Source organism: Pleurodeles waltl, chromosome 3_1 (assembly GCF_031143425.1).
Source record: "Pleurodeles waltl isolate 20211129_DDA chromosome 3_1, aPleWal1.hap1.20221129, whole genome shotgun sequence".
Lineage (NCBI taxonomy): Eukaryota > Metazoa > Chordata > Amphibia > Caudata > Salamandridae > Pleurodeles > Pleurodeles waltl.
The window spans coordinates 1,175,072,684-1,175,093,944 of record NC_090440.1 but is presented as its reverse complement, the minus strand read 5'-3'; the positions used below and the strand labels follow the sequence as shown (position 1 = coordinate 1,175,093,944).

General features: G+C 42.3%; 1 protein-coding gene across 3 annotated transcripts in view; it reads right to left on the bottom strand.

The window, feature by feature from the left end:
- Positions 1-21,261, bottom strand: part of PRDM10 (PR/SET domain 10) — a 905,887-nt gene that overhangs the window by 31,655 nt on the left and 852,971 nt on the right. The gene's annotated exons all lie outside the window — the stretch shown is intronic.

The window sequence follows — 21,261 nt, the reverse complement described above, 5'->3', positions numbered from 1 at the left end:
ATTATGGTGCCACACTTTTGGTATACTATAATGATTTGCTTGGTAGAGAATCTTTCAGTCTGGAGAACATCTTTAACACTGCAGTGTTTATTTTAGTCTGCCAACTATAGCCTTTTGTAACCGTCAGGCCATATTTAAGACATTCTGACATGGTCATCAGGGACATACCTCACCTAAAATATTTAGCTCTGCCGAACCCAACTATCTTTTTCAGGCCGTTAAGCATTTGAGTTTGCATTTAGGTAAATGAAATGTAAATGAAAAATGTCCTGTGCCTGTCCCACAACTGGTGGGGTGGAAATAAAATGTAAAGTTCCGAATTCAGGGAGGGCCATGAAAGGATGGCACAAAAGAAGCCTAAGGGGGGTGTTGTTTGGGGTATATATAAACAAATAAAACATGCTGACAAAATGGAACCATTACTACATGTAAACAACGACAGTTCCTCAATGTGGGGTAAAAACATATTCTTTGTTTGGTAAAGAATCATACACATTCTGGAGAGCATTAAGAACACTGCAGATATCAACAATTATCCAATGAGGGGTAAAATGTTTTCCTTTAGACATAACGGAAAGGTTTATAGATTATAGTGCTTGGGAAATACAAAAGAATTCAGCAACAGATCTGGAGATAATGAGGATATGTTGTCATAATAAAGTTATGGTGTAATGTCAGTGTCAAAACAGCTGTTTACTGCTTGCAAATCTTAAAAAGGTAGATCATGCCAAAGAATGAAATCTGATTGTTCATATAACATATCTTTTGAACCTAGGAATGTATAGATTTTTGACACCAAAATTATTATACTCCACATTCCACCTTAAAATGCCTGGAGTGCATAAAGATGTAAATGTACAACATGACATAACAAATGATTTCTTACCTGTAGAAGTAGTTTTGCAGCTTGAAGAATTTTCTGGATTCACATGCTGTGCATTATGCCACCATCTAGTGGTTCAGTCCGTAATTCTCCAGTATACTAGTAGTCCTTCTCTCTTATTTTTTTGTTCTTGGGCTTTGACAGACCCATTTGGTGTCTCAACCAACCTTCTCTGACATAATACACCCTCCCCGGAAGATCCCACGCTTGGTCGCCATTTTCTGATTGTGTTTTTTTTTTTGCCTTCTTCTTCTTGCTCTCCCACCTTCTAAGGGAGGAGAGTGGGTCACTTGTGAATCCAGAAAATTCTTCAAGCTGCAAAACTACTCCTACAGGTAAGAAACCATTTATTTTTGTAGCATGAATCTTTTCTGGATTCACATGCTGTGTATTGATTTTATGGCTGTTTTATAATCTTATGGTGGTTGGGATGAAGATGAGCTTGAATTAGTAAATAGATATTTTAATACTTTTTGTCCCACTTGAACTTCCTTGTCCATTCAAATATCTATGCAATAATGTTTCTTAAACATGTGCACTAATGACCAAGCAGTTGCCATGCAAATGTCCTGCAAAGGTATATTTGCTAGAAAAACTATTGCTCCTTTTTGCATGTAGAGTGTGCTTTTGGTTTAGAATGTAATTGTGTTCCTGCACTTGAGTGACAGATGATAGAACTGGATCATTTGTGAGCTCCATTTAGAGAAACTGTACCCTTTGTCACTGGTTTACCCATAGTTGTTTGCAAATTACACAAATATTTTTTTTGTCTTCCTACTTGTCTTTGTTTTTATCAAATAGACCATGATCGCACTTCTTGTGTCCAGTGTGTGTAATGCGCTTTCTACTTGATTTTTACGCTCTCGGAAAAAGGTTGTTATTTGAATTGACTGATTTATCTGGAAGTGTGAAATACCTTTTGGGTAAAAATTGCGGATCTGTCCTCGTGACTATTCTGTCCTTGTGGATCTGAAAGTATGGGTCTTGGATTTTAAGTATCTGCAGTTCACTCACGATGCGAAGCGATGCCATTGCCACCAGCAATGCTGTTTTCAGAGTAAGCATTTTTAGGGAGGCCTTGTGTAACGTTCAAATAATTTGCCCATTAGTTGTGATACTACAAGGTTTAAATTCCATGTAGGGGCTGGTACCCATCTAGGTGGTGCTATCCTTTTTGTTCCCCCCAAGAATCATTTTATCACAGTTGTTCTGAAGAAGCTTCTTCCTATATGATCTCTTGTGTAGGCCACTATTGCTGCTAAATGTACTTTTAATGAAGCATAAGTTTGCAGTCTAGTAGGTGTGTGAGATATTTAAGGATCACAGTGTCCTTAGTATTGTCCTGTAAAAGCCCAATCCTTTGGCACCACTTTGAGTATCTCACTCATTTGGCTTTGTAACACTTTCTTGTTGTCGGCCTTCTTGCTTCTCTGAGAAGGGCAATTGAGCTTTCTGGTAAACCTAGGTGGCCAAATTCTACATCTTCAGCAACCATGCTGCCAAACGGAAATTATCTGGTTCTGGATGGAGAAATCTCCCCCCTTTTATTGACAGTAGATATTGCTTGCTTTTGCTGGTGTTGGGAGTAGATCTATTTCTAGTGGTCCTTATAGTGTGAATATCTGCTTGAGTACTGCTTAATTAAGTTCCTACTTGCAGGAGGATGATGCTTGCCTGCTTAGCCTGCCTGCTTCAACATTGTCTTTCCCTGGAATATGAATTGCTGTTAAATGTATTCGTCTCTGATTGGCCCACTTCCAGATTTTTCTGAGCTAGTATTGATAGAACAAAGAACTGTGTTCCTTCCGCTTGTTGATATAAAACATTGTTGTACTGTTGTCTGTATTAATTAATAGAGATTTTCCCCCACAGCTCTTTCCGAAAGGCTTTTAAAGCTAACACCACTGTTTTTAGCTCCAGGATATTGATATGCTAGAACTCTTTCTGTTCCTTCCATAACCCCTGACTTTGAGTGTGCTCATATGAGCTCCCCAACCCATATGTGAGGCATTTGTATTAATGATTACTGTTTGAGTTGGATGTTGAAAAGGTTTTTCCACTGTTTAATGTGATCTGTTCCACCACACCATTTCCTCCTGTATTTTTCTGTGGGACAACCATTAGATCTTCTCAACTTGTGTGGCTTGTGACCATTGGCTTTGTACCCCTTCTTAAATTGGTCTCACATGTAACCTTGCATATGGTATGAGAGGGATGCATGAGGTCACCTTCCTCGATATTTTCCCCACAGTCCTCGCTGTCAGACACTGCCACTTCTGGTAGAGCTAAGCTTCTTCAAGTATTGATGCTCTCCTCCTCTCGCCTTTGCCTCTGCTTAGTTGATTCTTGCTACCAGGAAGATTTTTCCCTGCTTTGGTTTTGGTGATGACTTTTCTATGTTTATTGAAACCCCAGGTTGAAAAGTGCTGTTTCATTTTCTATATGTCTGCCATTTGTTTAAAGAGTTTGCTCTTACTAGCCAGTCATCTAAGTAAGGATATACATGTATCCCTTGTCTTCTTAAGTGCACTGCCACTGCTGGTAGGCACCTTTTAAACTCCCTTGGTGGAGACTTTATCCCAAAGGCATGCACTTTGAATTTGTAGTTTATCTTGTCCACTACAAAACAGAAGTACCTCTTGTGTTTGTGATTCATTGGTATGTGCAAGTAAGGATCATTTAAGACTATACTTGCCATGTAACCTCCTTTTTGTAACTGTGGTATGACTTCTTGCAATGTTGTCATTTTGAATTTTTGGGTCTTTATAAACTTGTTTATAAATGAGAGGTCCAGTATAGGACATAAAGTTATGTCTGGTTTTGGGACTAGGTAATGTGTTAAGTAATTTCCCAACCCTTCTATTGCCCTCTTTTGCAGCAATTCCTCTACTTCTTTGAGTATATGGGATGTTTCCTCATTTGAGTGGACCACTTTCTTTGGTCCCCTTTCTGGTGGTGTCTTTATAAGTTCTATGCAGTATCTAAGTAATGATGTTTAATATCCAATCCACCACTGAAGGAAGCCTTTTACTTTGCCTCCCACTGGTGTTTTGTGTGAAACGGTTTTATCGACTGATAAGTCACTTGCTGGCAGAGGCTGCTCCTCCCCTGTGAGGCTGTGCTGTTCCTCATGAACGTCCCCAAAAGGGCTGGTGTCCTTGTGTTTGATATTGCCAATGTTGTGATGGTGTCTGTGCCTGGCTTGTGCCCTGAAACCTTTGAAGTGAAAGTGCACTAGAGAATATTCCTCTTCCTGCCAAGCCTTTGCACTAGTATTGTTACTCACCGTAAATTACCTCTGAATTGCAGAACTCCCATTGATTTTGGCGTTTTGTAATCCTTTTTCAGTTGGTGGAAGTTCTCATCTACTGTGCTACTGAACCGTTTTTCAGCGCCTAGTGCCAATTTGAGGCATGCATTAGTGATGTTTTCCCCTTTCTGCCAGGGAAGCTGCTCTTTTTCTATACCTTTCAGGCAAGTGCTTCATTACTGCTGCCAAGTCATCCCAGTGTTGGTATGTGTGTTTATTTGGGAAAGTGCTAGAGCTGGCTATTCTCCACTGTGTTGCCACACTTCTCTAAAATGTTTTGCCTAATATCTCAATCTTTTTACTTTCTATATCTGTGGTGGACTAGATGTAGTTGAGACGTGTGCCCTTTTCTTGGCTGCAGCTGCGATAATGGAGTCACCTTGGACTGTTCCTCTTGTGTAAAGAGAATCCTTTGCCAAATGTTTGTATTTTTTCTCTGCCGTCTGTGTAACAGCTCTGCATGTTGCAGGCTCCTTGAAGGCCTCTCTCCCTCTGATCTAAATGCTGGGCAGCATTGGTAGGAAGGGATTCTTGGATTGGGAAGGCAGCAATGTTTCAAAGAGGAAGCAGGATTGTTTTTTTCCTTCTCTAATTGCACTTAAAATGTATCTGCTGCTTTTTTAAGGAGTTGTCCATACAATGCCATATCATCCAGAGGCAAAGGCCTCAACGGATATGTGTTAACTGCCTCTTAAAGGGAATCTGTTACAGTGTCTTGCCACTAAATTTCCACATACTCAGATCCTTCAGAGTACTGAAACATGCTTTTGCCCAGGTTGTCAGTATACTCTTTGTTGAAGACAAATTCTTGCTCGTCTTCCTCCTCCAGTGGTTCTGGTGTTGTTGGGAGGTCAAATTCTTTGATGTCCTTCTCAATGTGTTCTTTCGGCATTGAAGACTTTTGAAGAATTTGGAACTCCCAAAGGGATGCATCATCATCCTTTTTTTTCTGAATAATTGCAGCCATTTCGGTCTCAAGTCGTTTTTTTCTTTCGCTCGATTTTGACAGATCGCTTTTCGGGGACAAGCATCACTGTTTATCTTTTTGATGTCAAGGTTTCCTTTGAGGGTGTTTTGCTTGTCACTTTTTCCGGTGTTTCCCCAAATTCTTTCTTCTTTCAATGTGGAAACCTCTCAACCTTGATCATCCTCCGAAACCTATCGACTTTGATCATCTTTCAACGTTGTTGTCTTCTAATGCCGTCTGTTGTGTCCTTGCTGTGGAACCCGAGGGATTATTTTTGACTTTGTTTGCCTTTTGTTGGCTATTTTTACAATGCTGAGGCTGCTCTTTGTGTTTTAGAATCTGGTATTTTAGACTCTCCCCCTGAATGTTTTCTCAGAGTTACCTGGGTTCTTTTGTCCTTGGGCTTGTGTTGCTCCCTCTCAACGTCAACAATTCTCAATTTGACAACCGGGCCTTCTCCTTCTGCTCCTTTGGCAATGATGTCCTCATAGTCGTTCATCAACTCCCAAGTATTTAAGCGAAGAGTTATCTTCTGGCCCTGCATGGTGTAGTGTGCCGGCCTATATTTATCACTTGGTCTCCTCGTCTTTGGTTTGAAATATACACAGGCCTTGCAGTCTCCACTCTTGTGGCAGATCGGGAGGCAAAGATTACACACCTGATGCTTGTTCTTATGGGAGAATTTGTGGTGCCACTTCGGACAGAATTGGAAAGGTGTGTTCTCCATATGACGCAGAACAAGGAGACCCTGTATGGGGCATTTTTCAATAATATCTACTATCAACAATATTCTGTTGTGAGGACCCCTTTAGTACCCAGCTTGGGCACCCAGTTTAAGCTTAGTTTTGCGGCTTGTCCCTTAGTTTACATTTACACATTTTTATTGGCCCTCCGTTTCAGCAATTGCTTTTACATATTCTATCAGCTGCTTGATTATAGGAAGGCAAGGTTCATGCTGCATATTTAATTAGCCTTGGTACCACGTATAATCAGTACCTTTTTGTCGAAGGCTGTTACATGCCGCACATGATATGCTAACCCATGTTGTCAGTCCAGGAGCCAGATCCTATCTCCGAGACACAGCATTACATCAGAACTGTTGTCCCAATGATGCATGGGTCATTATATAAACAATACACATAGGTCCTAGGATGGGAGAAGGCAATATGGTCATGATCATCTTGGGACCAGCTTTGTTGGTGCTGACTTCTCATCCTCCTGAGAAAATAGGCAGATCATTGCTATTCCATTCAGATATGGGGCCGGGGCTAATCCATTAGGTCATGCTAGAAAGAGGGTTACAACCACTATACTCTCAGATATAGGCCTACGGTTCGGTAGGAATCTCTAGAACATCTAGAAACTCACAACATGGTGGGGTTGTTTATCTGCTTCAATTTGATTGTAATGTTGGTTACCTTGCTTTGTTTCATCTTTCTTACTGTCGCACCACAAGCTTTTTATAACAAAAAGGTTTGCTTCAATAAATGCATTGAAATCCATTTTACATCTCGTGTTTCATCTTAGCATGCATGGGTAACTGAACGAAAGAGGTACGATCTGTTTTACACAACTTGTCTGAGGAGTCAGTGTGTCATGTTGAGGTGGCCATAGTCACCTTTCATTCCGACAAGTTTGGAGGTTCAGGTAAGACACTGTGAGCTAGCCAAGAATTAGGCCGACATCTTCTAAACAGCACTGGTTGTGCTCAGTATCCCATGCTGGGTGGTTCTGGCATCCTAAACACGCAGCCCTGTTACCAAAATAGGAACCACATAACAATTCTTCTCTGGTATGTCTTTTCAGTGGGCTTTTAAGGTTTCTGTTCGACAAAACATCATCCAAACTTATTTTCTTCACAGACTGGAGAGCCTTCAGCTACGCTTCAAGACCCCACAGCAGAAAATAAAGAATATGAAAATGGCAGCAACGCGTGAGAGCTTCCAGGGAGGGCATCTGACTTCAGAGGAGACTGGATGAGACACCAAATAGGGGGACCGTCGATGCCAAAACAAAAAGCAAAGAAGGACTACTAATATACTGGAGAATTCAGGACCCAAACCCTAGATGGTGGAATAATGCACAGTATGCAAATCCAGAAAAGATTCATGTTGAAAATGAAAGGGTTCTTAGCTTATTTCAATGTTCAGAGACAAAATGGTGGGAGACAAAACTGTCAATATGAGAGGGATTCAGAAGCTAGTCTATGAAACTCAGTAAATGGATGTTTTAATGTCACATTCTGCCTATGGCCTTAGTCAGAGCATCTGGCATAAAAGTCATTCTATTGTGTAGATGTTCTGTGAATTAGATCTATTAGCCACCACCAAGGTCTCTTTGGTTATACCTGATCTTCATTACCCCATCTAGTGCTTAATTTTTGCAGGTGGATGCAGGGGTGGGATTCGGCACTCATTTGTCAGGACTGAGACTTATTTGTCATCATCAGACATTGATCCAGAGCAAGAGAATAGACAATCACAAAAAAAGTAGAATGAAGAATGAAGTTTAAGACAAGTAAATAGTGACAAAAGAAAAAAGCATGGATGAAAAAGAACCTTAAAGAGTGAGGTATGGGGGCAGAAATTACAGTAAGGTTTAAGAGGCATAAGGTGGGATCAAATGTAGGTAGCCTAGCCATTTAACAACCTTGTCATTCTGCACCACAGGCAGCAGGCTCTAGGACGACTTTATGACAAACTAACAGTATCTATTTTAAGGTACTGGAGGGTATGTGTGTAGGTGAGGACTTTAACAGCTGATAAGGGAAGCATTTCCTTGATCATGGAAAATGCCACAGTATTGCCATTTTGCATTTTTTGAAGTAGTAAGCAATTTTTTTCAATGAAAATGTGCCTGTACCATTGTCCATGATGATAGATTTATGGGGTTCTAGGTTGATCCAACTTAATGAAGTAAGCTATTTGTTTCACACTCCTAGCAAATCAATAGCCATTAAGTTGATCCTGCTGGCGGTTAGACATAGGCATATGGTTTGAGCTTAACTGATATGGCACACAACCTCATTCCTCTATTTGTTCAGGTGGTATCAGTCATGAATGTCTCTCTGAATCAGCATGTAGTTAGCCTTCAATGATGGTTGGAGGATTTTCAGGGCCAAGTATTCTAACCTATGATCCAGTATTTTTTAATAGGATACAGGAAGTCCTTTGGGACTTTGTCACATGGATCTAAAGATCTTCCTTGTATGCTGTTGATCTGAGATGCATCTGTTAATATTGGCTGGAAGGGCATTAATTGTTGAAAACTTACTTCTTTCATAATGTTTTTTTTCTTCATCCACCAGCGAATGGTAGTAAATCTACTTCTAAAAACATCAAATAAGTTACTTACCTTCGGTAATGTCTTATCTGGTAGAGACTCTAGCTGTAGAGTCCTTACTTTAGAATTATCTCCAGGCATCAGACTGGATGCAGAATTCTTTTGTGAGCAGTACCCCTGCACACCGGTAGGTGGTATTATTCGGGTCTGCCTGGCGTCGTCATTCGAACTGGAAGTGACGTGTGCAGTACCTACATAGGCAACACCTCAAAAAGCTGACATTAGTTATTTTCTTTCTGCATCAGTCAGCTCAAATATGGAGAGAGCTGCCCTCAGTCATTTTTTGACTGATCTTTTTGTCAAAGCTTTTTTGAGACTTGTCTCCTATGGTAGCAGGGATGTCCACAAGAAAGGCTAGATTCAAACCTGTGGTGCCTACCACCAACAAATGTCAATTTGTGTTCCCATTCCCACTGCACTGACTCCACTGAGCCTCCAACCTTTTCAGTAGTAACTATGAGAGACAGGCATTAGAGACTATGAACATTACCAGTGACTAATATTAAATCAAATATTTCTTGCATCGCTTAGTACAGTGCCAATTTAGTTTAATTTAATGACCTGGGAATGAAGTTCACTTCTGCAAGTTGGCATGCAGACCCAACCTTTCTCCGCTTGTCAATGCTGTGTGAAAATTCTTCTGTAGTTTGAACCTGTCCATCTTCTGTACATGAAAACATATAAATATGTTGGAAATGGGTTGGTGCCACTACTATGAATAGGAAAAATTCTACTGGGACTGATTTTGGGCCAAACTGAAGGAAATTAATTTTGAAGTGCTTGTCTTGCACCATGAATTCTAGGAATTTCATAAGCATTGGGACAATCAAAAAGGGAAATATACACCCTACATTGGTATACATTCAATTCTCCCTGCCACCACCCATTGCAGAAAGATCAGGTGGTGGACCATTTTTCCACTTCATAGGGAAAGATGTTTTGCTTTTCCCAAAATAGCCATGCAGTTGGAGACACAAATCACAGGACCATATTACAGATATTCAGGAGTCAAACAGTAAAAATCAGTGTTTGAAGGCTGTGGTGTAGAATATTGCCTAACCTCCTGCACAGGAAATCCTGCAAGCATTGGAGCCTCCTATGTGTATCTTACAACAGTGGAAAAGGTTTTGGATACCACAAGTGTTGTGTGCCGAGAGGGGCAAGGCGGATTATCTTTGTTTCAGTCTGAGCAGTACTTTTGGGAGAAACAGTATCAGTAGAACAGAAAAAGTTACTTACTTTCAGTAACAATCTTTCTGGTTGATATTCGTGCAAACACTTTATCTCCAGGCTGGATCCAGGAACTCTAGCACCAGCACTCAGTGCTTATAGATTGTGTTGCATTGCTTTGGTCACAGCTCTAGCCCCTTGTAGAGCCTTTTAGAGATTTGGTGTCATGGAGACATATTAGATGTCAAGCTATGCTCTAACATCAGTTCCCAGACTTTGTTCCAAGCCCTCAGAGGTGGAGACGAGACTGACAATGTTAGATAGAATGATGGCAGGGTATGAGACAAAGCTAAATTGGAACCTTGTGATCCAACATCTGCGTGATCATTCTTCACAAAGGTAGAGTATCAACCAGAAAGATTGTTACTGGGGGTAGGTCACTTTCTACACTGAGGAATACTTTTACCCATAGATTTCTCACTTTATGAATCAGTAGGAAAGCAGCAATCCCAATGAGATACATTTAAGGAAATAACACAAAAAAGTCTTGCAGCACTGATCTGGCAATATGTCTATTCCTACAGTCATTGGAGTTAATGCAGAATTGTCCAGTGAAGGTGTGAACCAAAGACCAAGTTATAGCATGACAAAAGTCCAGAATACGAAAACCCCTGGAAAACGCTAACCAAGCAGGTTTCCTCCCTCGGAATGCCCCTTGATGCTGAGAAGAAGCTTGTTCCTGGCAAGGGCATAGCACAACTTAATGAAAGGCCAAACCAGTGGGACATTATGGTCTTCTGGGCTGCTTTGCTGTTTTTGGTACCTGGAAAATCAAGAACAGCTGAACATCAATGGAAGGCCCCAAATTCTATCAACATAGAAACTGAGCCCAGCAGCACTGCAGGTTCAGGGGGTGAGGGATGCTTGTAAGGCATCGCCCGTGCTCAAATGGGAAAACCAAATGAGGCATTAAGGACACCCTACTCCAAAGCAACAAATTGTCTACGAAGCACAAAATGACTGGAAGATGAATGGATAGGGCTTTCAACCTGCTGACTCACAGGGCAAAATTGACAGCTTTCTGATAAGAAATCCTCAAAGAATAACTGTGCATTGACTCAAAAGATGATGCCTACTCAGGTCGTATAACCTGACACATACAGAAAAACTTCATGAGCTTTGGCCCAGCACCCCAACATCAGTGCTTTCAGGCATCAGAGATGAGCACTCCCAAGGTAGTCGTATTGTACATAAGGGCTTAGACAGCTTGATTAACTGAGGTGAGACCACGTTCAACAGCCAAGCGTAGAAGTATGAGAATATGCCTATCCTGGGCAGGTCAGCCTCACCAAAATATGACCTTTGCAAAGACTGAAGGGGCTGATCTAAGCCTGCGGGGAAGCACTGCAAACTGCTAGTGAGTGGAACCCATCAAAAGTCCTGAAATTTCCTGTGTGACTGCAGAAATTGCACGTCTTGTAGATCGAGCAACATCATCCAATACACAGATCCCAAGTCCAGCAGGAATTGAGCAAAATATATCATTTTGAATGTCTTCTTGTTGGGAAAAGAGTTCAAGGTACGACAATTTGAAATGGGCCTAAGACCCTTGTCCTTCATGGGGACAAGAAGGTAGCTGGAGTAACAGCCTTGCTGATGCGTGGTAAAACCTGGAAACCGGTCCCAGGATGCTTGTTTCCAGTCCAGGGAGGACCTGGCCTGGTAGTTCATGGTGGACAGTTCCCATGGGAGGCAGGGTCAAGACTAATTTGCATACGTCTGGGTCCAAACTGGGTTGGGATGGTGAGCAAAAGAAGGATGGATTTAACCCAGATCTGGGACTGGGGGGTGAGTGTTTGAAAAGATTAATTAGTCTGTCCATCATCCTTTTGTGATGCACAGATGGTGTGCCTAGACAACATTGGGGAGATGCAGACGCCCTAGGAGATGGCGTACTTAAAATGTGGATCTCCGCTGTGACTCTTGATGGTGAATAAGAACGAGAGCACTTAGTTATACGATGTATGTGGTTCAGGTCTATGTTGTGAACCTTTAAGCCAGTGTGGAGAAGTATATAAAGAGTATTGCGAACTGGCCTCAGATGTACAGGGTGGCCTAGGTTCAGCTGTGGTTGGTGATTTTACTCTGTGAGAGCCCTTGGAGCAACAGGAGTGAGCTCTGGAAGAAGACTGACCTTCCCCACGGTCTGTTGATGAACCAGCTGTGGTGATGTGCCTTCCTTCTTGGAGACCATGTAGTCTGATCTTTTATCTGTCCTTTACAGTATGCTTGGAAAACGTCTGACAGTGATCACAAGTCACTGTATGATGACAGTTAGGAAGGCAAAATATACAGGTGAGTGAGGATCCATCTAAACCACTTCTTCCCACAGGAAGGACACTTCATAAAAAGTAAAGGCATTCTTGACAGGAAAAGAAACTATTTTCTGTCAGATAAATGTCTATCTGCACTCTAGGTGATGAAAAATGTCAAATGACTTCCAAAAGAAAGGTTTTTGGAAAGCGTTTCCAGTGTTGTTTGTTTCTCCTGTGAGTCATGAAGGGATACAGGGTGTACTGTGAGCTTCATAAAGACACAGATTTGCAGCATATTGGCTAACATTGTCTCATATTCCATTCCTTTAAAAAAAAAAAAAAAGGTTTGTGAAAGGTTTTATAGAGCCATTTTTTATTAGTGACACATTTATGTGTGGTTTCTTTTTACAGTGAAAATTCAATGTAATCTGGACATTTTTTTGCCTTTCTTTATAATGCAGATATATTTGTAAGGCACTATTCAGTGCTTATGATTATTGATGAGGATACCTTGGAAGAGAAAAAGGACGGACTCATAGAGAATACTTTTTTTCACAATGTGTCAATGCACTTGGACTCAATCAAGAGGAGTGCAGTGGACAAATTGAAGTTCTGGTAGGATAAAGCAGTCTTCAACCCTAACAATTTCAGCTGAAGGAATGGCAAAGTGGAATTTAGGATCTCCCAACACCCCCTACTATGCCTAGAAACCTGTCCCTTAACAGCAGGAGCAGAGGCGGGCTTGTGCGAGGCAGCAAGCACATGGTCTAAGAAAGCCTTTCGCACAGTAACAAAGGCTCTGAACCAGAAGAGGATGTTCCAGCACATCAGTCACTGTATGGATTACTGCTGTAAAAGACATTATATTCTCTGAAGAAGGACCAGAGAGGCAGACCCAGTCCATCTCAGGTGACTTGTTCAGTACACTAGCATTTTGTAAGTCATTTTAAAGGCCATCATCAATATGCTAGGAAGGGACTACATTATCTCCCTCACTACAGCCATCATTAGTGGGGTGAACAATGGGATCTATGTGGCATTTGAGTCTGAGCGAAAGAGGGGATGCATCATGGCAAACAGCTGAGAGTGTAGCAAAGGGTCGCACAAAGAGATATCTTTAAAAAAGGTTTGAGATTCTCCCTCACTTGGGCTTGAAAAGCCTGTGTCTTCAAGAAAGGAGGAGTTAAAGACAGAGTCAATGCCAGCAACTCTGAATGTAGTGCCAACAGCAGCAGCAAGGCACTTGGCAAGGCCTTCAGTGGATCAGCCCAGGGGGCTCTGGGGTGGCTCAGCTGAAACACCTACATTTTCTATTGGGGTAGACTGTGGGGTCAGAACAGAGATGAAGCTGTGAAATATGCCATAAGTACAAACCTCTACCTATTGCAGATCAGACAATGGCACTGGAAACTCTTGGTGAAACATCTAAGCACCCTTCAGAGGATGACTTCAGATTAGAATCAGAGAAAGACGCCCTCTCTTTCAGACCTATCCATGAAACTGGAGCAACTTTGGGGGTGGACTCCCCTTTGTAATATTTATTGTGCATTCTGGAAACGAATCACTTCTTGGTGTACTCCCACAAGAAGAACTTACTTGTGGAAGGAAATCTCGAGTGGAACTGGTCCAGAAGTTCCAATCCTTCACCATGAAGAGCTTGGCATCTCTACATGATCACCTTGCAGTGCATAGGACTGCATTTTTCACAAGAACTAAAGTTGTCCTTGAAACCTAGACACCAAAGGCAGGTTTTGTGAGGATATGAACCATACAACTTTTTGGACTAGCATAACAATGCCTGAAGCCTGTGACATTAAAGTAACAACACTCTGACTGTACACTCCCCAAGAATAATCTGGAAGAATTTTGTTTTAAAATAAACACAGGAGCTCCCAATGTATGCCACATGGTATAGAAAAATAAAGATCTCATGGGGTAGCTTCTTATGTCTCTGTGACCTACATCCAGAAGTGGGTCGGTAACTCTAGTAGAAGTTATGCAACACTACCTATCGACACTGGGAAGCTGCTGCAAGAGTTTCTGGATCAAGTCTGGCGCTTTAGGGAATTCACAATGTGAGAAATCTGCAGGTACTGGTATCCATCAGAAGCATAAAGATGAACACATATCCAGTATATAATATAAGCATCCCTCTTTGATTTGGGATACGAAAATCCTAAATGCAAAGTGACAGTACTGCATTTTTTTTAGCCAATGACAGCGAGATCCGGATTGATTTTGGTAAGAATACTTATGAGACAATCATGCGATCTATTTGCCTCACTGCAGTCAAAAGCTATGTCAGCTGAAAATCTAACTAGGTCATGCATATTCTCCGTCAACACTGCATGTTATCTTGTGGTTCTTATTTTAATCACATCTCTTCTTTAATCCTCACATGCAGGCAGTAGTGATATTTGCCATCTTCAGTTACATGTCTTATCAAACTCTGCCCCATGCTAAGAGCAGCACATTGCATGCTATTAATCCATGTATGGTAATGTCTAGACTGCAATACTGCATAAACCCATATTAGGTCTCCCAAGCAGTCATTAAAGAACTTCAAAGTGTACAAAACAATGTAATTTGCATCACCAAGAAACTAACAAAAAATTATCATGTTTTTGCTAAGAGATTTTGAAACAAACTAGATTAATATTTGGAGTGGATGACTGTCCACCTCAAGGAATAATCAAAACTCTTGGCAGGGTGAACACTAAAAGTCAGTCAGTCAGTGATAAATACTTTCTCCGGTTCAACGGAGCTATGAAAGTCACAGCAATAAAATACTTATACATACAATCAATTATTATTATTAAGATAAAAAAATGATAATACAAAAACGCCAATAATAATTGCGAATTTGGATAGAGCTCAGTATAAAGTTTAACATAGCATAAACAATGGCTTTACAACCAACCCATACAAATATGAAAATGCTATTAAGCTTGAACTAATGCCTGAAGCCAGGAACATAGGGCATAAAAACCTTCTCTTTGGTATGCAATCAAATTGCAAAAGAGAATAAAGTGCAATGTGCTTTGGGGAGTAAGACAATCACAGGTGCATGGCGGGACTGTTTTAAACCACGTACCATGGGTAGAAAATGCAATTAAAAATGTACACACTTCGGGTGGAATCTAGCTAACAAAAATCTGTGCCACTCTGAGGAAACAATTGAGAGATACAGCATAGGATAAAGTGGCTGCAACAGCGGACTCATAAGTTCCTGGGTGTCTCCCTGCTCACATTCAGAGCAGATACATAGCACCAATATACCTCCTTGGTTCTTTCTACTGCCGCAGCTGATAGCGAGTTAGGAGAACTATAAACTTCCCCAATCCCCCCAGGCTATCAAAGAAATCACTAACATAACTAAGCCAGGGAATATCTATAAACCGGTCCAGTGACAAACAGACTGTAATCACCGCCCTAAAAAACTGGGCTTCATGGTCCCTCTAAATTTAGAGCCAGAGTAATAAAGGCTGCACTTCTATACAAAAGGTTATGTGCCTCAACCCAACTTCTTTATGACAAAAAGTGGATGGGGTAGATTGTGGGACTGCTAACAGGTATCTCTATAGCCCCATACCCTGGCCCCAAATGAGGCAATAGAAAGGCATTTACTCTTAAAAACAATCACCATTTCTTCACTGGTTTGTGTCCCAACTTCTATGAAAATCTAAAAACAGCATCCATGGCTCTTTGAAATTAAACACAAACGTTCATTAAACATTTCCAAATAAAATGAAAATCTAGCAGAACTCCAAGATAGGTAAAATTAGGGACTTTTGGAATTTCTGAGCCCTCAAGCATAAATGTGTTAGTTTTGGAAAGTTTTAGGCCACTTTTCATCATATAAGACTTTGTTGTATTTGTTCTTAAACCAAGACTGCCCATAAAAGTATTAAAGGCATCCAGCAAAGATTGAAGGCCATTTGCTGTCATCAAAATGAGGACACTATTGTCTGCGTAAACTAATAACTGGCAAATCTTTCCCCATGCTACACAGGTGATCTTCCAGACCATTTTTATAAAGGAGGAAAAGGAATGTGGCTAGTACACATCCTTGCCTTACCCCCTTCAAAGAAGGGAATTCCTCTGTCAGGTCACCCTCCTGGCTATAACGTAGCCAGGCCAAAGCGTACTTACGCAGTCTGCTGAGAAGAGAAATAATACCTTTGTCAACCCCCAATTCTGATCTGGCAACCCACAGTTTAGATCCGTCAACTGTGTCAAATGAGCAGGTTAGGTCCATGAAGGCGAGATGGACACAGCCTTTTTTTTGCTCCAATATATTTTTGCACTATATAAGTTAAATTCAGGGTCTGTTCAACTGTGCCTAGCCCTGTATAGCCTGTGTAACATCCAAAACTTCAATTGATCTGCTGAGAGCTATAGCTATGGTTATATCATACTCAGCAGAGGGCTCAACCTCTGCTTCCTGAGGGCTGTGTTCCTTAATATTAAAAGTTTTTGAAAAGTGTTCCACTCACATCCGTGCTGGTATAACAGTATCTATAGCAGCAGTGTCGTTACCAGCCAAAGGGGCAGAATTAACCACCTGCCAAAAGGCCCACATGTCTTTTTTTACTACTTGCTTCAATTAACTCTTGCCATGTCTTCTCCCTCAATACCTTTATCTTTGCAGCTATAGTTTCCTTATATGATTTTCTTGCTAGCCTAATATCTGTCTGATTATGAGGAAGCATACTAATAGCCTTCTTTAGGGCTTTATGGGATATTGTGCATGCATGGATAAACCAACAGGGGTCACTATCGGAGCTAACAGGCTCTCTTGATAATTTATAAGCCATGCAACCTGTTATTGCAGAGAATGCCTGTATACGCAGGAGTACCTTCCCCAAGAACACTTGATATTCAGGCCTTTATGGCCATTAAGCCTCAACTTGAACCCTTGTCCAGGCCCAACCAAATGTCCGTAATGAAGGGTTTTTGAACACTTATGCAAGTTGGCACCACACTGGACTTCCCTACATAGGGGTTTAGATCTTTTGAGTAAACTATGAAAGCAATTATAGAATGAGCGCCCCCACCTAAACACATAGGGATTCCCTTGACTTCGAATGTTGAAAAGATAAATAGAGTTAGTGGCAATAATTCTATGTAATGCATTCCCATTGGGGGAATGTTTAAAATGCTGAAAAGGGTGGTCGTACTCATTAGTGATACCACAAGATTCTATAAATTTGAAATCTAACAAATGAGTATTAAAATCTCCCACCCAGACAATCATAAGGCCCTTCTTGCTTTCATTCAGTTGCTTATGCACCGCATCCTCTAGATCATCAACCGCATTAGTTATGAAAGTATCAAATATATTGTGGAAGTAATTAATCAACAGGACATCAAAGGGTTTGCAGAATTTAAGAAGGAGAATCAAGTAATATGGTGTTACGGCTACAACTCATGCTTCCACCCCCAGAAGTAGAGCCCTGGTTGTTACCTGTACCCCTACTCTCTCTGAAGCGACAGCTGTTATCAAAGGCTGCACATGTACAGTATGCCTGATACCAACATCGGGCCAGGCGTCTTACCTATAGCTAAAAAGGCATCAACCTTCACTTTTAGGGCTCCACTTTTTCAATATTAAAGAGCATAGTTGTATTACATTCCTAAAGTGGCTTTCAACTTGAATAAGTCTATCATGTAGCCTAATGGAAAGCTTCTTACAGACATTGCCTTCAGGCGGGACTATTTTTTGTGCCTTTTTCCTAATAGGTTTTCTGCCTTTTGATTCCACAACAAATTGAGGTAGAGAAATTTATGCTGGGCACCGAAGGGCAAGTTGGGGGTGGCTACCCACACCATAGTGGCCAATTTGTCGACTCTTTTTTTTTTTTAGCAGGGCTATCAATCAATGTAGGAGAAGTGGGCACAATAAATGATTAACAGTTTACCATGACACATGGATTCAGAGATTTATGTGCAAGGGTTACGCCTTGCACACCCTCATCTACTGGAGGCACCGCATCTTTGTCCTCCCTTGAATCAAACGTCCTCATAGTTGCGTCCATACTAGTTTCTACCTTCCCCATCTCGAACTCAATTGCCACCATCACAGTTGTTAGATTACTTGCTACTAAATTTGAGCCAGAGTCACCATTAGATATACTTGCCACCAAGTGAATACCTTTCTCCTTCCCCATCTGGAGACCTAGGTGATCGACAAATTCCGAGCTGGCCAAGGCAAAATCATAAAAGTACGATATTCCCAGATGCCCGAGCCAACATCCAAGCCTCATCCAGGCGCAGATAGGCACAGAGGGGCCCGCTCTTGCCCTGACACACTTCAGACTTACTAGTTTAAGCCCCAATCCAGCACAGGAGTACACTTCTAAAACCCCTAGGGCCTCTAGGGAGGCCCTCAGAGGCTTGCAGAGGGTCATGCAGAGGCCAACATCAGGGTTCAGTCCAGGTCTAGTTGCCACTGCTCATCTGGGTACTTCCAGCAGGTCCAGTCCTCTTCTGTCTTTCCGCACGTCCAGAAAGTGTTCTAAGTGGGTGGCTGGAGGTGCCATGCCTATGCATGGCACTATCTATGTCGCGCCGCACCGCGCGGCGCGAGCCGAGCGTTCGGCACAAGCCGGGCATCGGCTCGGGCCGCGCATCGCGTTCTAAAGACGCGGCGCGCCCCGAGTCTTTCCTGCACCCTGCGAGGCCCAAGAACTTACATGGGGCCTCGCTCTGCTCTCTCCTTCCGTTTTGTTGGGGTCTCCTGACCCCTGTTACCTGTTGTGGCTCCTTTCTTCTTTCTTCTGTCTTCTTTCTTTTTTCTTAGGTCTGTTTCTTACACTTTCCTTTATGTCTTTTCCCCCTTCCCAGGTTACCCTTTTCTTCCCAGCATTCCTCCTTCCCTATTCTCTATGGTTTCTGCTCCATTCTATTCTATCTACTTTTCCCTATCTAAGATGGTGTCCTTTTTCTTCCTGTGGGTCACTTCCTGTTCTGTGGTATTTAAGGGAGGTGTTTTCTTCTTTTCTTTGCGCTGCATCACTCTCTGTTCAGATGGTGTCTTCGCTCCTGATTTCCTAGCCTTTTGGTTCTGGAATTCGCCAATTCTGTGTTATTTGACTACAGTTCTTTTTGATTCCTGTTCTTCTGTTCTTGTTTTCAGGAATCTTCTGTGAATCTTCTGTTGGAGGTTTTTTCCCTTTCTTTGGAAGGGGTTTTTTCCCTCTGGCGCTATTTTCTGAAGGTCACGGTCTGTTCTTGGCGTTTCCATTGCCTTCAGCACTGTGGCTACCAGAAAGAGTCGCCCCTTTTTGGGCCAAAGCCGAACCCTCAAGATCCACGCCACTAGATCTGCAGATTCCAGGCGCAAGCAGCACGTGAGTCGTGACAGATTGCAGCGCCAAACCATCCCGACGTCTTCTAACACCATGGATGACACAGTGGTAGCTGCTGCAGATCCGGATCAATCTCTCCTGACGACAATTCAGCAACAAGCTCAAGAATTACAACAACTACGCAGTGAGAATGCTGCGTTGCGACAGGCTTTGGCTTTCCGTAGTGGTGATGTTCCGACGCTCTCCGCCTCTACCCATCGTTTTTCTGGTGAACCAACCAAACTGAGTGAGTTCCTTGATTCATTAACAGTGTACTTCGCCTTCCGACCCACCCAATTCTCCCATGACAGAACAAAAGTGGGTTATCTCATCAGTGCCTTATCCGGTCCTGCCTTGGCCTGGGCAACCCCGATGGTATCATCCAACGATCTGGTATTGTCGGACTATCCCGCCTTCGTGAATCGCTTCAAGCAAATGTTTAGTCGTCCGGGATTGGAGGCCTCAGTGGAAGAAGCCTTATGCAATATTCATCAAGGCTCACAAGATGTCCTTCAATACATAACACGCTTTCGTCAGCTAGCGGCAGAGACCACCTGGGTGGAACGTACTTTGGTGACTTTGTTTCGTAGAGGACTCAAAGAAGAAATAAAAGATGAACTAGTACATTCCACCAGAGTGGAAGATCTTCGTGGCCTGATGGATCAAGCCCTTTCCATTGAGTATCGCCTTCAGGAACGGAGATCGGAGAAGAGAAGGAGTAGAGAGTCTTTCCAACCAAGCACTTCACGAGTTTATCCGCATCATTCTGAGGAACCTCGTCCCCCTGCCAGAGACATCGAAGGAGAACCCATGCAGGTGGATACTACTCGAGGCCATCTCTCCGCTAGCGAGCGGGAAGACAGACGAAAGAAAGGGTTGTGTCTGTACTGCGGTTCTGCCGGCCACATGCTTCGTACCTGTCCAGTACGTCCATCAAGGCCATCGGGAAACGCCACTTCCCGTCCTCTGTAAGAAGGGAGGGGACGGGATTATCAGCTATACCTTCCATCAGTTCCTTTAATGACAATACCACATCCTTGTTTATAGTACCAGTCATGTTACAATTCCCTGATGGCCGTCAAGAAAAGACTACGGCACTACTAGATTGTGGAGCTAGTGGTATTTATATGGATAAGAAGTGGGCCACTACTCAACAAGTTCATACACAACCTAAGGAGATTCCCGAACAAGTACACACAGTGGACGGATCCTTGATATCCTCGGGTCCAGTTGATACAACTACCCTGATGCTGAGTTTACAGATCGGTAACCATCAAGAAAACATCTCCTTTGATCTCATAACATCCCCCAACCATACCATCATTCTTGGAATCCCGGGGTTCATCAGACATAATCCATATGTGAACTGGGCAACCCGGACGGTCTCCTTGTCTTCACAGTTTTGTCACGCGCACTGTTTTGCTTCTGACAAGTATTGGTCACCTAAGAGATCAATAATCACGGAAGGTACTACTGGTTCGACCATTAATACAGTCCAAGGAGTTCCTGAACACTATTTGGAGTTTCAAGATGTATTCCAAAAACCCTCCAGACCTGTGTTACCTCCACATCGAGATTACGATTGTGCTATTCCCTTGGAACCTGGCACTATCGTTCCTTTTGGAAGGATGTATTCCCTCACGGAACCTGAAAAGGAAGTACTAAAGGAGTACTTGGAAGAAAATATACAAAGTGGTCTTATTGTTCCATCGTCTTCTCCAGCCGGGGCTCCTCTCTTTTTCGTACCCAAGAAGACAAAGGATCTTCGCCCTTGCCTGGATTTTCGAGGCCTGAATAAGATAACTATTAGAGATCGTTATCCTTTGCCTCTCATCAGGGATATTCTAGAGGCAGTCAGAGGAGCTCAACGGTTTACCAAACTAGATCTACGGGGAGCCTACCACCTTTTACGCATTAAGAAAGGA